Below are 22,757 nucleotides of genomic sequence, written 5' to 3'. Positions count from 1 at the left end.
ATCTTTTGGTTACTTTTACTTTCTTCTTATAATCACTTTTTTTTCCCATTAATGAATTTTTTCTTATTATTTGTTATATCTTGGAGGACCCTATAGCAGGTCTCTAACCGGAGGTACAAACTGGATAGTTCTAAACCTGTGACACCCGAGTTCCAAACACCAAACTGGTAGTTAGAACTGATGGGCACAGAGCTATGGTGAACTCAAGTGGATTTGTGTTCTGGAGGGAAAGAGAGTTGTAGGCTTGCTGGGCTAGGAAGGGCCAATTTGAAATTATCTAGTCCTTGAAACATTGGGAACTCTGAAATTGCATTCCTTTGGGATGGCAGCAACAAGCCACGACAAAAGAACAAGAACAGCACCAGCTGAGGTACCCTCGGTCTGCACTTGGCAATGAGCGAAACATCCAACGTGCATTATTTTATTCAATTTCCCTTAACAACATTATGAAGTAACTAGTTCGTTATTTGAATTTTCATAGTGGAAAAAGCCAAGGCTTACTCAGGAGAATGTAACTCGCTGCCAGTCTTCCAGCAGGGCAGTGGTGTCACTGGATTTAAATCTGTCCCTTTGTTCCAGGATTTATGTTCTAACAGCACTCATAAAAACATGAGGTTGGGGACCAAGAGTAGTATCCTGGTTCTTGCTCTGTTACCATGAACACCTGTCCTTGGAATCACCATCTCCAGCCTCTGACTTCAGTATCTGACTTTAGGCAAAATGCCTGATCAGATCACACTGGGAATCTTCCTGAATCCAGTAATACATGCTGCATGTACGGGTTGAGATTCAAGGTGAGTGTTCCAAACAGGCAGCCTACAAGAGAATCCACCTCATTAGTTGTTTTGTTTACATTGAAATCTATGAACAATCTGAAGCTGAGAGTTATGGGGTGGACGTAATCCTTCATCGAGAATCACATTGTCCTATGTGAGTCAGCCACCTGCCTGACCTCAGTGTACTTGAGTCCATGGCTCTTGATTTAAGTCAAATCCAAGGAGAATATGTTGGTAATAAAAGCCAGTGGGGGGGCTAACTTGACTTCCAGTCTACCTCTGCTTTATTTTATTAAAGATATTGACATCTCGAACTCTGTTGTCTTTTCTGGGAGCTAATGAGCAACTCAGGCTCCAGTTATGATATTATTAGAAATATTCTGACCTCGATTTCAGGTGTCCTGAATCTTAGCCAAAACTGTGTGATTCTGAGCAAGCTATGGACTTGTTTCAACTTCCCATCCAAAGAAGGTTTAAACTTAACCTTGGAGACTTCTGTGTGTCTGAAAATTGGAGACTTCCATTGTGAGTAGCCAAGCAGCAGTTGTCTGCCTTAGCTGCACACTAGTGTTGTGTTTTAAAATACCTCAGTGCCACTATAGGTTGTTTTAGTAAGCTTTTTCACTGCTGTGACTAAAGAACCCAACAGCACAATTATAGAAGAGGAATAGTTTATTTGAGGGCTCATGGTTTCAGAGGTCTTAGTTCATAGAAGGCTGGCTAAACATCATGGCAGGAGAGGATGGTGGAAGAAAGCTGCTCACATCATGGTGACCGGGTGACCGGAAGGCACAGACAGAGTCCACTTGTCAGACACAAATATATACCCCAAAGCCACGCCCCCAGTCCCTACCTCCTCCAGCCACACCCTACTACTTCAGTTCCCACTTCATTCTTATCAGAGGATTAAATCACCAATTGGGTTAAGACTCTTAAAACCCAATCATTTCTCCTGGGAACCTTCTTGCATTGTCTCACACGTGAGCTTTGGGGGACACCTCACATCCAAACCATAACTTACCAGATGAGGTAGAGAGGGAAGATGGGAGGGGAGCGGAGGGGGGATAGTAGGGGATAGGAAAGGTAGCAGAATACAACAGTCACTAATATGCCATTATGGAAAAATGTGAATGTGTAACCGATGTGATTCTGCAATTTGTATTTGGGGTAAAAATGGGAGTTCGTAACCCACTTGAGTCAAATGTATGAAAGATGATATGTCATGAGCTTTGTAATGTTTTGAACAACCAATAAAAAAAAAAACCAAACCATAACTTAGGTGTTTAATTGACTTGGGCATCTATATTTTCAAAGCTCCACAGAAGATTCTAATGTGAACCAAAATTTGAGAACCACTGTACTAAAGGGTGAATTTTGAAACAGGTAATCTTTCTTATATAGGAGCAAGAAAGGGGACAAAATATAGAATAAAAGATCCCAAAGTAAAAAAGCAAACAAAATGAAACCCACGATCTATGCAATATCTCTCCTGGTATATTTTAACTCCAAACTAAACCCACATATTTCTCTGTTATACAGACCATGGCAAAGAATTTAAAGAACTCAGTCTCATGATTTTTTTTTGCTTTATTTTATTTATTTATTTTAAAATAATACTAAAATAATGTATAAACTAAACAAATTAAGCTTTGCAAAAAAATAGTAATGTTCTTTGTTCTCCTGAATTCTCCAGTTTTCTGCAAAGGTGTAGAAGACATATCTCCAGGTATGTCTGATCCATTAGGCCTGAGGATCTTATTTTCAGTGTGCTAAATTGTCCTCAACAAGAGGAAAGCGGACAGAACTACTTGAGAAGGAGAAGGAATAAACTTTCTAACTTCTACCAGTTAGCTGTTTCTGATATGCAAACTGAAAAAAAAAAATCAAGCAACAGTTTTAAATTTTTTCTAATCAGTTAGGAAGCTCATATTATCACCATCCAAGGAAAAAGGAATGGCTGGGAAGTCTGTTTCTGCCGACACCTGCAGCTTTTAGCAACTTTGGTCCCTGCTTCAGGCTCCAAATCCATCTGTCAAGTCATACCAGCCCATTTGCAAATGCTATCTGGCTTCACATTTATTAAGTAATAGAAAGTGAGTTATAGTCATTACAGAATATAAAAGTTGCTTTCATTCAGGTATCCAAATGAGTCTCTTTGGAATATGAAAAAGGAACCCTGGCTGACTTCTCTCTGTGCCCAACTACTGTGCCAGGAAACAGTATGGTCAGACAGTCCTTTCTAGAAGATTAGCTCAGCACTTAAGCTAATTAAGCTTCATTTCCTTCAGGTTTGTTTGCTGAGTGTCAAATACGTGCCTGGCACTGTGCTAGGACAGAGTGACTTTGGGTTGAGTGCTTCATCAGCCTGAACCTCCTTTCCTTCATCTTTGAGGCGGGCATAATAATGTCTATTTCACAATGCTGTGAGTAAGTCATATCAAACCTTTGTCAAGTGTAAGAAACATTTGCAAAGTTTCTCTTATTACCTTCCCTTTCTAGAATTACAATTAGGATCATTTTTATGCAATGGACAATTGCACATCTGATGCAACTTGATATTCCTAACTCACTTCCACAATGCCCCAAATTATCACTATGCCATTTGATTAATATTTTGTTGTGTTGTGATCCTGAAAGAGGAGGCTAAACTTTTTTTTTTCTTGGTCTATTCCCTTAAGATCTTGATCTCCTCTCTGTTAATCTGTTTATGCTAATTCCTAAGGCAACATCAATGAACCTTAGAGTTATTAATTTTTCTGAGGAAATGGCTTGCATTTCCATTGAATTACGGATCTTAGATTTGAATGAATTCTTAGAATAACGAGTTGCAATCTCCTACCTAATCTTCAAGGAACTTGTATTATTGAACTGGACAAGGGAGATCCAGAGAGTACCTTGCAACTAATCTCATGTATTTCAACCTCTGATGTGTAAGAGAAATCAGATCTGGGTCCTGAGATAGAAGAATAAAAGACAAAATCGGTAGATTTCAAAATTTAAAACTATATCCTATTAGCATGGGTTCTTAGGGAATTCATGGAGTTTTCCAGATACAAGCAATCAAGTAGTGGTTACATTAGATAAGGTCAACATGCTACATGTGGAAATGAATTAACTCAGTTGTTACTCAGAACATTCAAAATATAGATATGCTATACGTTTTGGTTTGTTTCTTTACATTTACATCTACATCCTTTATCCCAGGTGTCTGCTGAGATTCCTTGCCTTCTGCCATCTGGTAGGTTAATGAAGATGATTGAAGACAGGAGTGTGCAGTTAGGGGGTTGACTCTATCAGCTCCCTGTCTGCAGGTTCACCATGGGCTAGCTGTGGTTTTTCCTTAATGGTCACTGGGTCTTTCAGGAAGCTCTTCTTTACCAGTATCTGTGTCTCAAGGGTCCTGGTTGGCATCCTCCTCTCACTCTTTAGCTGATGCAGATCCCCTGCCGAGACTAGGCCTGGAAGGTGGCAAACACCCATACCCTCACCTTTGTCAATGCAACCCTTAGGACATGCTCCATTTTCCCACCCTTCTTTCTGCTAGGATTCTGACACACACGCACACACAAAGATAAAAATAAAAGGCAAGAAGATCAAATACGAACAATAACGATCTCAAAAGTTGTCCTTTTTCCTTTCAATGTTTCCCTAGGCCCCTAGATTATAGGTAAGCTGTGGAGCTGTAAAGTCACAAAGGAAGTTGGTGGCTAGGCCACCTTAAGATCTTGTGTTTCCTGACATAGGATAAAACACCTCAAATCCCTGTCCTCTTCCTTCTTGGACTAATAAAGAAGAGTTGATTGAAATGCAATCCATTCCTTACCTGGAAAACACTGTCCCTGGTCATCGGGGACAACCTCCTCCGGAGAAAATCCTTGATGGTTTGGTAGGGTGTCCTTTGTGTCATATAAAGAGGATGACATTCATCTAAGGTATTTTTTTTGTTTCCTTTTCAAATCCCATGAGGAAAACATCAGGAACACCCAGACTGAGGGATGTTCTACAAAATGCATGACTTGTTTTCCTCAAAACTTTCAAGGTCATCATAAACAAGGAAAGACTGAGAAATTATCATAGGACAGAGTCATGGAAAGAGAGTTGCCAACTAAATGTAATGCACCGTCCTGGTGGAATTCTGGAGCAGGAAAAGGATATTAATGAAAGCTGATGAAATCTAAAAAAAAAAAAAAACACTGATGTTTAATTATTTGCAATGTACTCATGTTGGCACTTTAAGTAAAATAAATGAATCGTAGTCATGAAAGATGCTTATGGTGGGGAAAACTGAGGAAGGAATATACAAGCACTCTCTACATGGTCTTTGAGATTTTTGTATCAATGTAAAACTATTCTGAGATTTGAAAAAATCTTGTTTAATACAAACCCAAGCTACCCCCATCCTCTGAAGAAGGGTCTGAGTATGAAATGATTGAGGCTGCCCCAACCACCTTCTAGACTGTACAGAAGGAAACCAAAGCCAGTTTCAAGGTTTAAACAGAAAACGTTTTAGGCCACACTTCTGAAAAAAAAATCATATTTCAGAAACTTTCATGAAACACAAAAGAGCAGGACAAGATTTTCTAAATCTTAAAACTTTATAAACCACAGATCTAAAATGAAGTCAGATGTAACCAATTTTCACTGTTTGGTGGTTGTATTATTTTATTTAAAAAACCCTGCTGATAGAGAACTGGGGGAGAATGGCAAAGAAATATGATCCACGTGAAATTCAGATAACAGATATGGCTATGTGTCAACCTCCAAAGGCCAAATGTATTTATCCATGTTGGGAATTCTCAAAATTTGGGTTCGTACTTTTTAGAACCAAAATTTATCAACTTTATCCTTCTGGTGTTTGAAAGAAAAGAAAAAAAAATAAATAAAAGAACATATCAAATATCTTATAGAAAATTACACTTTGGGAATCAAATCCATTCTCAGGGGAGAAAGGGTTAAGTTTATGATGTGGATTTTTTTTTTTTTTTGAATCTGAAACAAAGGAAACCCCGAATTCTTTAAGATGTAGAATGAGCTCTGAAATCTTTCTGAGTTTCCTTACTCTCTCTGGGCATGAGGAAGGACCAGGAAGCTCACAGCTCAGCTGCAGCTCTGGGAAGGAGGAAAGGTTCTATGAATCCAAAGACATCAAAGAATGGGGGAAAGTGAGAGAAGGCAAAGGAGGGGAGGGACTGGGAGGAGAGGAAAGAGGGACTGAATATCTAATGCCAGATCTGCAAATTACAATCAGGTATATTGTGAGTATTTGATGCATATCCATGGCTTGGGTGAAGGTTAAAGATGTGTAAAGTTGGATGACCAAATACTTCGTTACTAAATAATTTTAGAGTAAAAGAGAACCCTACTAGCAATTATACTAGGACAAAGATGTAAACTAAGACCTTCTGGAATAAATCAAGGCAGATATTCTAATATTCCCAGAAATAGGAAATAAAAGAATGTCATTAAGTGTACCATTAATGGTTAAAATACCACTTTTCCTAACCCATCACAGCAGTGTCCTAGTGGTTATCAGAAAACTTTGGTCCTATGATAAGATGTTTCACTTCTTAGTTTTGCTCTTGATGCAAACTCTGTGGTTTATGCCACAGTGTGGGTGTCTCCATACATGAGGCAGCATCTCACAATGGTCCAGGGCAACCACTGTGCCTTGTTGAGTCTCAGTTTCCTCTTCTATAAAATGGAAATATAAACCACTACCTCTAAGGGCAGCTCTGCAGAAGCAGTGTTCATAAAGCTTTTAGCATACGATTAGTGGGCATGTAATGATGGGGAACTCCAAGTATTTGACCAAGATCTCACCAAAATCAGTCAGGCTTTTTCTCTTTATTGATCCACCCATTAATTTATCAGCTAATTATTTCATCTACTTGTTCAATGGGTATTTATTGAACATACCCTATATTTCAGGGACAAAGGTACATGTTGGACAAATGGTGAACCGTCTAAACATAGTGTCCTGGTTGGAGATCACATCATAGACTTGGCATAGAAATTAGTTGTCTAATCATTTCCAAGGGTTGTGGAGCAAAATTTCTGAGATCGCTGACTCCAGGTATTAGAGGAACCTACTTCAACTTGTGACAGGCCTCTTCTTAGAGGAAGGAAGAATAAAATGAAGACTCTTTTTTTTTTTTTTTTTAGTGTGGTGGGGCAAGGCACCAGGAATTGAACTCAGGGGCACTCGGCCACTGAGACACATCCCAGCTCTATTTTATATTTTATTTAGAGACAGAGTCTCACTGAGTTGCTTAGTGCTTCACTTTTGCTGAAGCTGGCTTTGAACTAGTGATCCTCCTGCCTCAGCCTCCCAAGTTCCTGGGAATACAGGCATGAGCCACCACACCCAGCTTAAAATGAAGTCTTGAAGAGAAGAGGGACATATACAGTGAAGAAGCAGTGTGGGGGGCAGGATTTCCCTATCTACAGAACTCTTAGAGGAAGACATGGTATTGTTCTCCCTACCTTCCAAGGTCTTTGCATCCTTCTATACATAATACTCTCCTTTTCTAACCAGCTACCTGGTGATCAGCCAAGTCCATTTCAGTAAAAGTAGGTTTCGACCATAAAACCATAGAATGTTAAAAATTAGGAAATTCAAATTTCAGAAAAGGCATTCATTATACTAAGTGAGCCTTAATGATTTTTCCATCTTAATTGATCTTAAAATGCAAAGGGCTAGAAAATTGCATGATAGCCATGGCATTTTAGGACTTTTGCTCAACAGTTAACTATAGGTTGGAGGTAAGGAGGTGCTCAATGGAAAGAGTGATTTAGAAGATGCTGTGACAGTGCAGGCATGAAGGAACAAAGGTGTCAATTGGTCTTACAACATAGTAGAAGAGGAAACCAGAGTTAAAAATGTCTGCAATCAAGATTCAACAGGTCTTCAGGATTGGTTATAATGGAAATGAGTTCAAAGCACCAGAATTGGAATCCTGAAACTACAGTGAAAAATAGAGAGTTAAAAGGTTTATAAAGAGTGGGTTTGGGGAGATGAAGATGACATTTACCTAAGTCCTACATGCTGGTAGAAAAATCAGGTGGAAATGTCCTCAGGCAGATGGATACTTGGAACCCACCTTGATATTGACCTTCCTGAGCCTAAGTAGGGATTCTTTAGCTGACCAACGCATACTTGAAGGCAACAAGTCCTTAAGCATAAAGAATGTGTCAGCTTTTTAAATTTTTGTTGTAAAAACACAAGATAGTGTAGGATTCAGATTTTACCAAGCCAGACTCAATCCCTGCTACTCACTGTCTGACGAACAAATTACTTTTTACCAGTGTTGTAAAATGAGGCTATTACTTACACATTTTGTTCATTGATTTTTTTGAGCATTAAATGAAGTAACATTATATAAAATGCCTAAAATGACACATAAATGTGCCTAATTAAAGTAACAATTTCAATTCGGCACTTTATACAGGACTCCACAGTTTTCAAAATATTTACATCGGCTATTGCAATACTTAATTTGATGGCATTAGGATATTTTACAGGAGGGACGTATGAGACTCAAATAGATAATTTGCACAGCTCTTAAACAAAACAAATAAAACTCCAAGTCTTTTTCTTATCATATGATTCTGCCCCTCCCCACCCTCATCATCCTGGGCAAGGGAGCTGAGAATCCTCAAGAATGCCACCAAGTTATTATATGTTCTTCACTGGTAGCTACACAGTGGTTTTACATTTTAATGTATAAAATTTGATAGGTAGCAAATAGCTTGCATGGTTTACAAATAGTGCAAGTTCAAATTTAATAAACTTTACCCTATGGTTGGTTTTTGTATACCTATATTTATATACTATGTTTACATACTATATGTACACACACACACACACACACACACACACACATATATATATATTCTGTCATATGGATATAGCACACTTTATCCATTCACCAGTTGGTACTTGTATACCTACCATGGTATACTATATTTAACAGCTTTATTGAGGAACAATTTGCACACCATAAAACTCATCAACTTTTACATATAAAATTCAGTTATTATTACAATTTTATGAAATTCTGTAACCATTGTTATAATCTATCACCTCAAAAAACAGTTACATCTATATACTGTTTTTTGTTTGTATGTTTGTTTACTTTTTTTTTTGATATTTGGGATTTACAGGGGCACTCAACCACTGAGCCACATCTCAACCCTATTTTGTATTTTATTTAGAGACAGGGAATTGCTGAGTTGCTTAGAGCCTCACCATTGCTGAGGCTGGCTTTGAAATCATGCTCCTCCTGTCTTAGCCTCCCTAGCTGCTAGGATTACAGATGTGTGCCACCATGCCTGGCTCCTGTCTGTATTCATTCGGTCTATACTTCCGTGCCTTGACTCAGGCAACTACTTACCCACTTCCCATCTCCGTAAGTTTACTTTTCCTTGACATTTCATATGACTAGCCTATACAATAGGTGGTCTTTTCTGTCTGGCTTCCCTCACTTAGCATAATGTTTTTGAGCTTACTGACTTTGTAGCTCATATAAATGGTTTGTTCCTTTTCATAGATGAATATATCCCATGGTGTATATTGGCATTTTTTTTCCATTTTGAAGCTGTTATTGATATTTTCTCTTTGGAAATTAACATGCAAATCTGTGTGCTAAATGCTTTGATTTCTTTTGGATATATACATTAGGAAGGAAGTTCTGGGTTGCCAGTAAATACATGTTTAACCTTTAAGCCTAAATTGCTTTTTAAAGTGGATGCACGTGCATCTCACATTCCCATCAGCATAGGAAGATTCTCTTTACTCCACATCCTAAGGTTTATTACCATTTGCATCTTTGATGATAGAGATTATAGTGAATGTGCAGTGCTATTTCATTGTAATTTGTTGAATTTATTGTCCATTTAATTGTCTTATTTGATATCTATTTAACCCTTCCACAGATTTTAATTGGATTATTTGTCTTATTAGTGTTTTTACATATTCTAGATAAAATTCTTTATGAAATATGTTTTGCAAACATTTTCTCCAATGCTGTGACTTGTATATTAATTTCCTTAATCTTTTCTCCAGTAAAAGATGTTTTAATCCTGATGAGGTTCAATTTAACATTTTCCCTCTTATGTGTCATGCACTTGGTATTATATATAAAAACACTCTAATCAACCTAAGATCATTTTCCCTAGCTTTGCTGCTATAAGTTTTTTACATTCAGTTCTTAAGTTAAGAACTATTACTAATTTAGTATTAATTTTTGTGTATGGTGTGAGATAACGGTCAACATTCATTTCATGTGTATGTACAGTTTTCCAAGAATCAGTGGTGAAAAAATTATTCTTTCCCCTGAATTGCCTTGGAGTCTTTGTCAAAATTAAATTGGCCATAAAAATATTATTTATAGACCCTCAATTTTTTCCATTTATTTTCCTCAAACTACTACCACATGTCTTGTGTACTCTCTTTTATATAAGTTAAAATCAATAATAATAATAATTTTCCATCTCATTTTCTTACAAAAATTTTATTTTGATCTTTCTTATTTTTAGTATTTCCACATAAATTTTAGGATTTGTTTTTCAATTTCAAAAATAAATAAATAGATAAATATATAAGTAAATGAAATGTTTGCTGGGATTTTGAGAGGGGTTATGTTGAATACATATAGGAAGACTTGGAGAGAATTGCCTTCTAAACATTAATGAATCTTCTGAGAATATGAAATATTTTGCCATTTATTTCGACTTTTGATTTACCTCAGTAACTTTTATAGTTTTTATTGTACAAGTTTAGCACTTTGTTAAGTGCTTCCTTAATCTGGAGTCACAGAAATAATTTTTCATGTTGTTAAATATAATTAATTTCTGCTGTGTATATTTAGATTTTATTTATTTATTTATTTGGTACCAGGAATTGAACTCAGGGGTGCTTAACCACTGAACAACATCCCAGCCCTTTATTTGTATTTTATTTAGAGACAGGTTCTCATGTTGTTAAATATAATTAATTTCTGCTGTGTATATTTAGATTTTATTTATTTATTTATTTGGTACCAGGAATTGAACTCAGGGGTGCTTAACCACTGAACAACATCCCAGCCCTTTATTTGTATTTTATTTAGAGACAGGTTCTCGCCGAGTTGCTTAGGGCCTTGCTAAGGCCCTAAATTGCTGAGGCTGGATTTGAACTTGTGATCCTCCTGTCTCAGCCTCCCGAGATGCTGGGACTACAGTCCTGAACCACTGCACATGGCTCTGCCATGTATATTTAGATCATTAATCCAACTAGAATAAACTGAAAAGTAATTTTATTTTATTTGTTCTATAAGGATAGTCAGTTGGTTCAGCACTGTGTAATGAACAGGTAACCCTTTGCCTTTCACACTGAATTGAAATACATTTATCACACAACAGCTTCTCATTTATCTATGGGCTCTCAAGACTCTTCTTCTAGTGTTAAAGTTGTCTATCCTGAGTTAACTAAACATAGTTTTAATTGCCATATTTTATATAAACTATTAATTTCTAGCCAAGCACTTCTGCCCCTTGTCTTATTATTTAAAGATATCTTTGGACAATGTCTACCTTATAGCCTTTCATATGATCATTAGGAACAATGTGGCAAGTTACACACACACACACACACACACACACATATACACACATATGAGCAACCATATAAACACATGCAAATACACAGACGCATATATAAATACACACTTAAACATGTACACAATTTCACAGGTATTTTTTTTTATTTTGATTAAAATAATATGTATTTTTAAAGATTAATTTGGGATTTTATAAATAATTTGGGAAAAAAATAACATTGTTTTTATATCTACCAAGGATCAGTCTCTTCATATTTAAATGTTCCATTGTGTACCTGAACAAGTTTCATAATTTTCTTGCATATAAAATTCATATATGTTTTGTATATGAAATTTATCTATATCTTCTGCTTATTTTCTTCATTTTGTATAGTTAACTGTTTACTATTATAAATAACATCTTTAAAACAGTTTCTTTCTTTTTACATCTAAGGGGGCTTGTAGGGTATGGAACCAGGGCCTCCTGAATGCCAGGCAAATGCTCTGCTACTGAGCTACATCTGCAGCCCAACAGTTAGGTTTTTTAAATAAATTGCTACCATTTCTTGGAACACTGTTGATTCTTTTGATTTTGTACAAAACAATCTTAATAAGTTTATTTTTTGTACTTTAGACTCTTGAGGCATTCTTAAATAGCAATCAGAGTTAGTGAAAATCATCATTTTTTATTTCCAATTTTTATACCCCCCCCCACCGCCCCCGGCTCTCTATACTCTTGCTGTGAGGGCGTGGATACCCATAGCACATTTGAGAGAAGCAGCAATAGGCATCATTGCTTTGGTCCTACTGTAACATGGAATACTTTTGTTGTCAACATTGAGTACATTTTGCTGTAGGTTTTCTTGATGGGAAAATTTAACTATAAAAGGGATATTTTTATTTCCTTATATTGCCAATATATTTAATATCATAAATGGATGTTAAAAATTGTATCAACCCATCTTTTCCCATCTATTGTGAAGACCATGTTTTATTCTTTTAGTTTGTTAGTGATCAGAGAACTATCATAATAGATTTTTCTAATAAATTCTAGCCTTTTGGAGATAACTTTTATTTGAATATTAAGGGTCCAGAACACCTGAAATAGCAATTGTTAATAATTTTATAAAATTTTATATCAATGTCTCAAAGTGACATTATCTAAAATTTTCTTAAAAGTTTACTTAACAGGTTTTATATTTAATTTAATTTTGGTTATAAGTGATTGAGGAACACAGTGTTTTATTACCATCATCTGAAAGAGTTCGTATAGCAGTTCACCTTTATACATGGGAGATACACTCCAAGACACCAGGTGGATGCCAGAAGTCAGAATTAGTATCTAACCCTACATATAGCTTTTTATCCCCCATACTTACATACTTAAGACAAAGTCTAGATGATAAATTAGACACACTAAGACACTAACAATAACTAACATACAATAGAATAATTAGAAAATATACTGTAATGAAAGTTATGAGACTATAATAACAACATATGACTGTGGTCACTCTCCCCAACATTATCAGTGTACTGCACTTGCCCTTCTTGTGATGGGGTAAGATGGTGCAATACCTGTATAATGAGATCATGTGGGGTGAGAAGGAAGGCATCGTGGCACAGTGGGAGGCTTTTACATGAGGGTGACCTCAACACAGGCACTCACTGGCCCCAGAAGACTATTAGGTGACTTAGAAGCTGGTAGCATATAGTGTGGATACTCCAACAAAGAGGATTTAAGTCCTCAGTGGGATGGAGAGGTATGACATGAGGTTTCATAATGTTACTCCGAACAACACTGATTTTAAAAGGGTATGTTGCTTGTTTTTGGAATATTCTATTTAACATTTGAATCACAGTTGATCTTATACAGCTGAAACCATAGATAGTCAATATCCTATACTATATAGGATATGCATTACCCACACTATCATTTCATTGCTGCAAATGTTTGGGCTCAGTTGGAATGTGTGCACATTTTATTATGGATGTACTTTTTATTCAACCTCTCTCAGTTAGAATTTTAACTGTTTTTTTTTTTCTCTTCCTTCTTGGATCAATGTAGTTCTATTGTGTGCTTCTTTTACATTTTTCTTACTTTTTTTTTTAGTTTTCCCTCCTCTACTTGTTATTCCAGTTTTCAAGTTTAGTTTTTATTTAAATTTAATCTTTCTTCTTAATTAAGGCTACACATTTTCCTATAGAGTACATTGGCAGTATCACATAAGATATAATAAAGTTATTGTGGTTTACATTTAAGTATCTTACTTTCTATCGTGCATTTTTTAAAATGACAATTTACTTTTAGTCTTTGAAAAATGAAATATAAGAAATACTTTAGATATTTTTTTGCTATTGAATTCTGTTTTTTATGCAGTGTGGTCACATGGTCCATACATCAAATCTTTAGAACTTGCTTGCTTATAACTCTGCTGGTTTTTTGAAGGTATGTGTGTGTGGGGGGTGATATTTCTGTGTTTCAGTGTTTACTTTCAAATGTTAGGAAACATGAAAATACTGTCTATGGCTCATCAATGTCTCTGAACTCCTGCCAAACAATTTACAGACCTAAAATACTTAATAGCACTGTAGCAATCATTCATGTTATTGTGCTTTCTTTATACCTTGTTTCTAATTATTTAAATTTAGTTATTATTTTTGTTCTCAAATATTTATATTTACTAACACATCTACTAATTTCTTTCCTCACCGTTTATTCTTGCATAGCTCTAATTCCTTTGTGGTACCTTTTTCTGAAATACATTCTCTAGCCAAACTTTTGTGATAATCTAAGTCTTCAATGTTTGCTGAAATTTATTCACTGCACTCTCAATCTTGAGTGACATTTAACTATTATAGAAACATCAGCTTAAAACTACTTTCCTTAGGTATGTTGAGTATATTGTTTCAATCTGGCCTCTATTATTACTGATAAAAAGTTTATTGAATATCTAATTATTTCTGAACTTGTTTTTGCTATTATATGTGTTTTCCTTTTTTTTTAAGAGAGAGAGAGAGAGAGAGAGAGAGAGAGAATTTTTTATTATTTATTTTTTAGTTATCGGCGGACACAACATCTTTGTTGGTATGTGATGCTGAGGATCGAACCTGGGCCGCACGCATGCCAGGAGAGCACGCTACCTCTTGAGCCATATCTCCAACCCGTGTTTTCCTTTTTTTAGACTTTACCATGTCTACTGTTTTACTGTGTCATCTCTAAGTGAATGTTTATTTTAGGTTTTCTTCTTCAGAACTTTCTTTATTTTTTAAACTGAAATCTTATGTGTTTTTTTCAATTCTGAATACTTCAAGTTGTATGTAAATTTAATTTTTTCTTTACTAGAAAACATCTACACAATGTTTCTGGGGATTTTTTCATTCATTCATCCTTTCAGCAAGTATTTTTAGAGTACTTATTATGTGCTATGCATTGTTTTAGGTGATTAATGATATATTCCCAATATAAAATATTAAAACTTCTAATATTCTGCTCTGCAAATCTTTATCTCTATTTCATGATGTTTATTTATACTCCGTGTTTTGATTTAAGCAATTCTACCTTAATACTTTTTTAATTAATTAATTTTTATGATGCTGAGGTTTGAAGTCAGGGGCACTTTACCACTTTGCCACATCCCAAGCCCCATATTTTTTATTTTGAGGCAGAATCTTGCTAAACTGCCCAGTCTAGTCTCACATTTGCCATCCTCCTGCCTCAGCCTTCCATGTGCTACCACACCAGGCCAAAGTTACCTCTTTTAATCTTCCAATTCCTTACATCTCTCTTTAGCTATAACAAATGGACTATATAGCCCAGTCATTGATTTTTTTTTTGAAATATAAGATTATATAATTTTTTCCTTTACAGTTTCTGTTGTGTTCAAATTCTAATTATTCATTTTTTTTTGCAAATTTCTTATTTTTTAATTTTGTTTTCTTTCGATGTTCTCTTTAATCATCTGAAAAGTATTTATTTGATAGCCTTTTTGTTATGTTCTCTAATTTCAATTTCCCAGGGTATTAATTTTATGCTTTGTTTTTTCTGTTGATCTCCCACGTGGTGGACCATTTCCCTAAGTAATTTGTAATTTTGGACTATGTGTTTATTTTCCGTGGTGGTCTTTTCCCCACACACCATCCCCTGCTGTCAATGAGAGACACATATTCTCTGGATTTTGGAATTATCTCTATAGCGTGTGGTTTCTGTCATTAGTTTGTACACAAATCATGGAGCTTACAATGATCTTAGGGTACTGTTTTTTTTTAACAAGATTTTCTTCACTTGTGATCCCTTCTCCATGTTGCTATCAAATTCTGACTTGATGCGTGTGTATGGCATATACTAGTTTTACTGTGTAAATTTACTAATTTCTCACTGTTAATGTATTTTTCCTTCATAAATCATCATCAGAAAAAAAAGCTTTCTTAATTACTTTTCTGTACCTGCAGAATTAGGTTTTTTTTCTTATTACATAGATCCTGCAATTAAATTTTTTATGGCCCTAACTAAGCTCCCATTCTCCTGGGGTCCAGATTCCACACTTCCTATCCCTACTGAGCATATAATTTCCATCTTGTCTAGTACATACGTCTTATGCCATTGCAGCATTAACTTGAAAGCACATGTATTTAGCTTAGCTCTGTGTTCTAATTATCGTCCCTCAGAATGGATCCATCCCTCCCTCCCTCCCTTCCTTCCTTTCCTTCCTTCCTTCCTTTCCTTCCTTCCTTCCTTCCTTCCTTCCTTCCTTCCTTCCTTCCTTCCTTCCTTCCTTCCTTCCTTCTTTCTTTCTTTCTTTCTTTCTTTCTTTCTTTCTTTCTTTCTTTCTTTCTTTCTTTCTTTCTTTCCTATATGTTATTGTTGCTGCAGCATTTCTGTGGGTTCAGAGTAAAGAGGGAGTCTCTGAAGGTTCAGTCCCTGATATTGCTGGAGGTGTAAAGAAGTCTGGTCCAGAATGGAAAAAGACGAACTCACCACGGTTAGCATGCCCATCATCAAGCCAGGTCTCCTGGCTGTCAGCTTAGACCTTGTAATTTCACAGTTGAGTGGATGAATATCCACATGCTTCATTTATTCTGTATTTTCATCTCCCCATGGCTTTCTTTAGCTTTCATTTTCCAGCTCTTCTGCCCGGGTCACTCCATTTTTCCCAAAGTCTTTTTGAATAAACATTTCTTAAGCCTACTCTTTGTAAAGTTACTGTATATAATATTGCATCTTTAAGGCAGTGATCACATCCCTTCAGGATGTTGTGCAATGATGTAATACTCTGTATACAGGCAGGACAATAAGTTCCCTAGTTCAGTCTGGGAAGGAAGAACAAATCTCCAAAAAGCGTAGATTCTTTGGTATGTAATTCTATAGAAGAGAACTTCATTGACGGATAGAATAGCCACTGGACATACAGGGCTGCTTGAAATGCAGCTAGTGCCACTGAGGAACTGATAGGGAGCAGACCGGGATGAGGGGTGGAAAACAGGGCTAAGGGAATACTTTTATAAAATGAGCCCATTGTGCTGATCCCTACGTGCTTTATTTTTCAAGAAGCAGTTACCTGCAGCCCTTCCTGGCTTAAGTAGACAAGCTATGTCATATTCCTCAGCAAACTACCTGTTATGTGTGGGAGAAATGCAGGTCCCCAAATAATGCCAATAAGAAGAACACAAGTTACAATTAAGAGAGAGACATTTGTCACCCTTTGCATAAACCAGATCCCAAAACTCAGGAGATAAGGATTATTTCACCTGACCATAAAATTTATATGAACAGTTTCCAATTAGAACTGGTCAGCATGGGACAAAGTGACCTCAAGCTGTCATGGCACTAGGAAGTTGAGAGTCTATTGGCATCCTGCTGTCAGTCAAAAGGCAAAAGGCAAATCTGAGTGGAACTCTTTGGAAACTTCCCCGAGACTCCAATAAAACTGGCTGTAGTCCCTCTCTCCTCTCTGGGAGGACCCGTTCTCTCCCTTGAGAGTGTCCCCTTTCCTTTCCCTCCTAATAAACTCAGGCCTGTTACTCTGAGCCATATGATATGTCTGAAATCATTCTGACTTGATCATAAGAATATTGGTTTGAAGTGGGGGCCATTCTTTGCACCACCTTAGTTACCCATAAGAACCCCAGCCCTGTAACACAACTAGTGAATCTGAATCTTGTTTAATATTCTCAGTCTCAATTCATTTAAAGTTAAAGACAACTGTTCGATTTAATTATTGACAATCTTTCAAGAATCATTTGGAAGAGCTTTAATACGTGAATCATCTTTTTCCACTGTGAACTTAATGGAATCTAAAAATTGATTAGGTGTTTCTCATAAAACTTTAGTATTCAAATTGAGATGTAAGACTGAGGTAAGCCACTGTCCTTATTAGCTTAGGACTGAGAGGTCTTCTTGCATGATAGCAGGACTCACATTTGTTTAGTCTCAGAGAAACTGGAGAGCTTGGTCACCCAATTAAGGGTAGAAACATACTAAATCTCAAAAGAAAGTAGGGAGAAAAAGATTGTAAAATGTTGCATGCATATTGTATGCTAATAACACTTTGAAATAATATTTTAGATATATTGGGTTAATAAAATATACCTCAGTATTTTATTTTATTTTTCTTCTCTGTTTTAGCCATTTATTTTTGCCTTTTTTAAATGTAGCTACTAGAAAAAAAATGAAATATGAAGCTCATATTATATATATATATTTTTGGACAAAAGTGGTCTATAACTTAGAACACATTGGTTTTATCTATCTATCTATCTATCTATCTATCTATCTATCTATCTATCTATCCATCTATTTACTGTGAACACTCAAAGTTTAGTACTTAGGCTTAAAATGTCCTTGAAGACATAAAGCAAATATTATTTTCTTTTATATTCCCAGGGTCTAACAATTAATATTATTCATAACTGTAATCTTTTGAGCACTTTCTATGTTCTAACCATTGTACTTTCACAAATTCCTGAACACAATTCTTTTTTTTTTTAAGAGAGAGAGAGAGAAAGAGAGAGAGAGAGAGAGAGAGAGAGAGAGAGAGAGAGAGAGAGAGAGAGAGAGGGAATTTTTTTAATATTTATTTTTCAGTTTTCGGTGGACACAACATCTTTATTTTATTTTTATGTGGTGCTGAGGATTGAACCCAGCGCCTTGGGCAGGCCAGGCGAGTGCATTACCGCTTGAGCCATATCCCTAGCCCTCCTAAATACAATTTTATTCAAGTAGAATTCAACCTTCAATTTAGCTCACTGAGAGAGATAACGTTAATGTATTGCCAATTTGTACAAGAAAATTGAACCATCTAATGGAAAAATAACTCTACAGTGACTATTTTCTCATCTATGTGGAGTCCAGGTTTCCTGCACAGAATGATGATTCTTACCAAGGAGAGTTGTGTGAATAGGTGTGTTTCCTAGGCTCTATACTTGTGTGTGGGAGACTGGAGTTTATATGACAACATGAGTGTAGAAATGAGAGCACAGGGGATCCGGCCATCTAGACACATTTTCCAACAAATAAATAACAATGATCCTGATTGTTGATATCTTCTCTTTTCATTTTGGTCATGAGAGAAAAGATGTCTCAAAAGAAGAGTCTGAGGAGTTTCCAGAGGGAAGGGGAAATTTGACTGGGACCATCAGGGTTTGCTGCCTTTGTGACAGAAAATAATTTCAGGAGACTCTGTGCAAGGCATATATAAAAGTTCATTTAAGAAAGTAGAGGCACCTTCAAGGGGGGATATGGGCTATTCTCATGAGTAAGAAGCATTGGTGGGGTGATAATATTTATCAAGGGCCATTTGCTGGGTGTTGAACTAGACTTACACAGTTTCCAGCCCGTTTTCCCTGAACTTGCCCGTTGCACCCTCATGTTACTTTTGCAAGGAAGGACATGGGTCAAGGGTGTGGGCCAAGGGTTTGGGCCACATTGCTCAGAAGCTGCAATAGTTCAGGGCACTTTCTGCATTTCAATGGTTTATAGGCGCTTCCTTTGACACTCTCTATCTCCCTTTTTCTGAATGGCCAAATTCCTATGTCACCTAGATTTTACATTTAGTGTTTGTGGCAACCTAGCTTTTGTCTGTTGTAGATACTGATGTTTTTGCCTCCTGGCTTAGGGTTCATTGTCATCAAGAGAAATAACAATACATTAAGTGCTGAACAAGGTTTTGTTTTGTCTCATCGCAAGCAAAGCCTTGTGAGTTAAGAGAATGCAGTCAATTCATTGGTTCCCTTTTGTAGGTAAGAACTTTGAGGCACAGAGAAATTAGGTAAAAATGGTATCATTCTGAATAGATCCAGAATGCTAATCTGGTTTTATTGGCTTCCAGAATAGAAACTTTCTGCCCCTCTGATATGCTGAAGATGTAGCAGATGTTCTCAAGGTTTGAGGACTAGTGAATCTGAATCTTGTTTAATATGTGTCTCCTAGAAGTATATCACCAATGATTTAAGATTCATATGCTATTCATTTCTGTGGATACTGTAACAAATTACCACAAACTTAGTGATTTAAAACAATGTATAGTTATTCTTTTAAAATTCTGATGATTAGAAGTAAAATGAGTTTCACTGAGCCCAAGCCAAGCTATAAATTGGACAGTACTGGAAAAAGCAGGGAGGTCTGCAAGGCAGATCCACTTTCCTCTCAGCATCTAGAGCTGCATTCCTTGCATTCCTTGGCTTGCATGCATTTGCAGCCAGATGTGGTGGTACATGTTTGTAATACTAGCTACTGCAGAGGCCGAGGCAGGAGAATCACAAGTTCAAGGCTGACCTTGATAATTTAGGGAGATCCTGTCTGTCTCAAAGGAAAAAGAAAAAAAAAATTAAAAGGCCTGTGGGGATATAACAAAGTGGAAGTGTGACCGGGGTTTAAGACCCCATACCCCACAACAAAACAAAACAAAACAAAACACATTTGCACAATCTGTTGCTATGTAAGGTTACATTCATAGGCTTCTAGATTTTACACCATGGACATCTTTGGGAACCAATGCTCAGCCTACCATATTTACTTAAAAAACAGTACCTATGTGCACATTTTACAAAGGTCATAAAAATAAGCACAGATGGATCTTTTAGAAAAGCCTCAATTCTAAATAGCGGAACATAAATCCATTTACTAATCTGCTTAAACTCTTGTTCAATGCTATGTAAAGCTAAATTTCACAGAAGGAATAAAAATGTTGACAGCATTTATGCTAAATCTTATTTTCCTTGTCATTTCTCTTAAAAATATATCTGAAGATGTTTGCATGTTGGATGTATCATGAAATATTTGTGAAAGTATGCATTTCAAACAGTGCATGTGACATCAACTAATTAAATAAAAGGGTGGATGAGACCAAAATGGTCTCTTGTGGCTGCTTCATCTGCTGGTGGTGGATGGATCCAGGCAATGTGCTTTGATTTGCATGTGCAGCTCTGTTGAGATCTATGAGCACGAATAATTTGGAAGTTCTTAGGCATGACACTGAATTCACAAGACACTTTTGAAGAGATTGCAGATTGCCTATATACAATTCAAGAGCTTTTTAGGTGAATAATTTATTGTTTATGCTCCTAGTCTACTGAGAAATGCATCATTTGTTTTAAAGCATCTTGCTTCCATGTAGGATTTTTACACATTTTGGAGTTGAAATGATACTCACAGATAACTTGGAGATAGGAAGAGCAACTATTAGCCCAATATTGACCCCCAAAATTGCCACTGAGAAACAGAGAAATTCAGGTTGGATTTCATCTAAGGTTTATGAACTAATCATAACCAGAGGGACTAAAACACTGATGGCTGTCTCAAAGTCCTTAGTTTTTCATGCTTTCTCTTAAACAGCCTTACCATAAAGTCATAATGAGACAATATTATTCACTATGTATTTCCTCTAGAATAATTTAAGCATTCTACTTATTTATCTTAAGGGTATTGAGAAATGTTGTTATTAAACAGAGGAAGAAACAAGAATACAATGAATTCATTGTATCCACTTGGTCTTTAGTGCATATCTTTAGATTTTTCAGGGGGCTCAAGTCATTTAAATTCTGGTTCAAACATTACTTTCTCAGGAAGACTTACCTTGTTCAAATGTGTTTTCCATCAGATTTGTAGTACTAGACACTATACGTTTGTATGTGTGTTTGTATAAAGAAATTATATATTTATCTACAAATAAATGTTTTCTATATGTGTATATAAAATACATTTGGTATCAGTAACCTATGCTAGAATACAAACTCCACAAAGATATTGTATTTTGTAACTTTAGTTCGATAATTTATCCTTAGTGTCTAAAACTGGACTGGATATGTAATAAGTACTCCAATAAAAATCTGTTAAAAATGAATCAACAAATTCAATTACTTTGTAAATAAATATGTCTTTAATCAGAATTTTAGTTGTGAAAATAATCCATTAAATTTTTTAGTATTTTGCCCTTCAATAACAACTTCCGTATAACTTATTCTACTTATTGTACAAATGAGAAATCTTTAGAAGACAGAATTAAATTACTTCATCATGGATACTCAATAGTTACCAATTAATTTTACATTTGAACATAAATATAAGTGACCCCCTACCTTAACCCTATTGGAGAAAGTATTCATGGATGTAATTATCTCTTTTACCCCTTAGTCAGAACTCTTGCCTTCACAGATACTTAGGAGATAGAAGATACAATAGTGGGGATGGTTGTTTAATTTTTTCAGATAGGATAAGGTGGGTTTTTCTATTAATGTTTATCATAAAAAAAATAACCTACAAAATCACAGGACCACTCTCCCTGTCCAGTGACTCAAAATTCTTCATCCATGCTAAACTGTTCAGATTCTTATTGAAAATTGTTTGAGAGGTAACAAATAATTCAGCCAAGTCTCACCTCCACCCCACTTGTCCAGTGAAATATGACTCAATATGAAAGACTAATTCTTAGTTTGCATGAAGAACAAAATGAAATGCTCCATTTTCCAGCAGCACCCACATTGATTGATCTGCACTCATGTTGTGGTTAGGTCTGGAGAAAAGCATGCGGCCATATTTACTTAATTGTTTGCAAATCCATCCTGCTTTTCAGTGGCTTCACATTTACACAACAAGCTGCATCCATCTGAGATTAATACACTCCAGAGTAACAATAGAAGGTCTGTAAGCATTCGAGCAGGGCAAGTGGTTTCTTGGAGGCACATGAGAAAGACCTGTCTCCTTCCCTTGACTGCATTCCCAAGCAAAAACTATGATTGCAGGAACTTAGGGTGGATGAAGAGAACTGACATCAATTGACTGGCCCAGAGACTTAATAAACTCATTTACATTCTAGAACAACAACCAAGCCAAGAATAAATCAGGTTCTCAAAGAGGTTAACTATTTGTCGAAGTCAGACAGCTACTATGCATTGAACAGATTTGAGT

The 22,757-nt window shown here is 36.1% G+C and overlaps 1 pseudogene; it reads right to left on the bottom strand.

The window, feature by feature from the left end:
- Window positions 1-22,757, bottom strand: part of LOC144376714 (DNA-directed RNA polymerases I, II, and III subunit RPABC4 pseudogene) — a 161,644-nt pseudogene that overhangs the window by 54,968 nt on the left and 83,919 nt on the right.

Source organism: Ictidomys tridecemlineatus, chromosome 4 (genome assembly GCF_052094955.1).
Source record: "Ictidomys tridecemlineatus isolate mIctTri1 chromosome 4, mIctTri1.hap1, whole genome shotgun sequence".
In the NCBI taxonomy this organism is placed as follows: domain Eukaryota; kingdom Metazoa; phylum Chordata; class Mammalia; order Rodentia; family Sciuridae; genus Ictidomys; species Ictidomys tridecemlineatus.
This window is presented reverse-complemented; position numbering and strand designations above follow the sequence as displayed.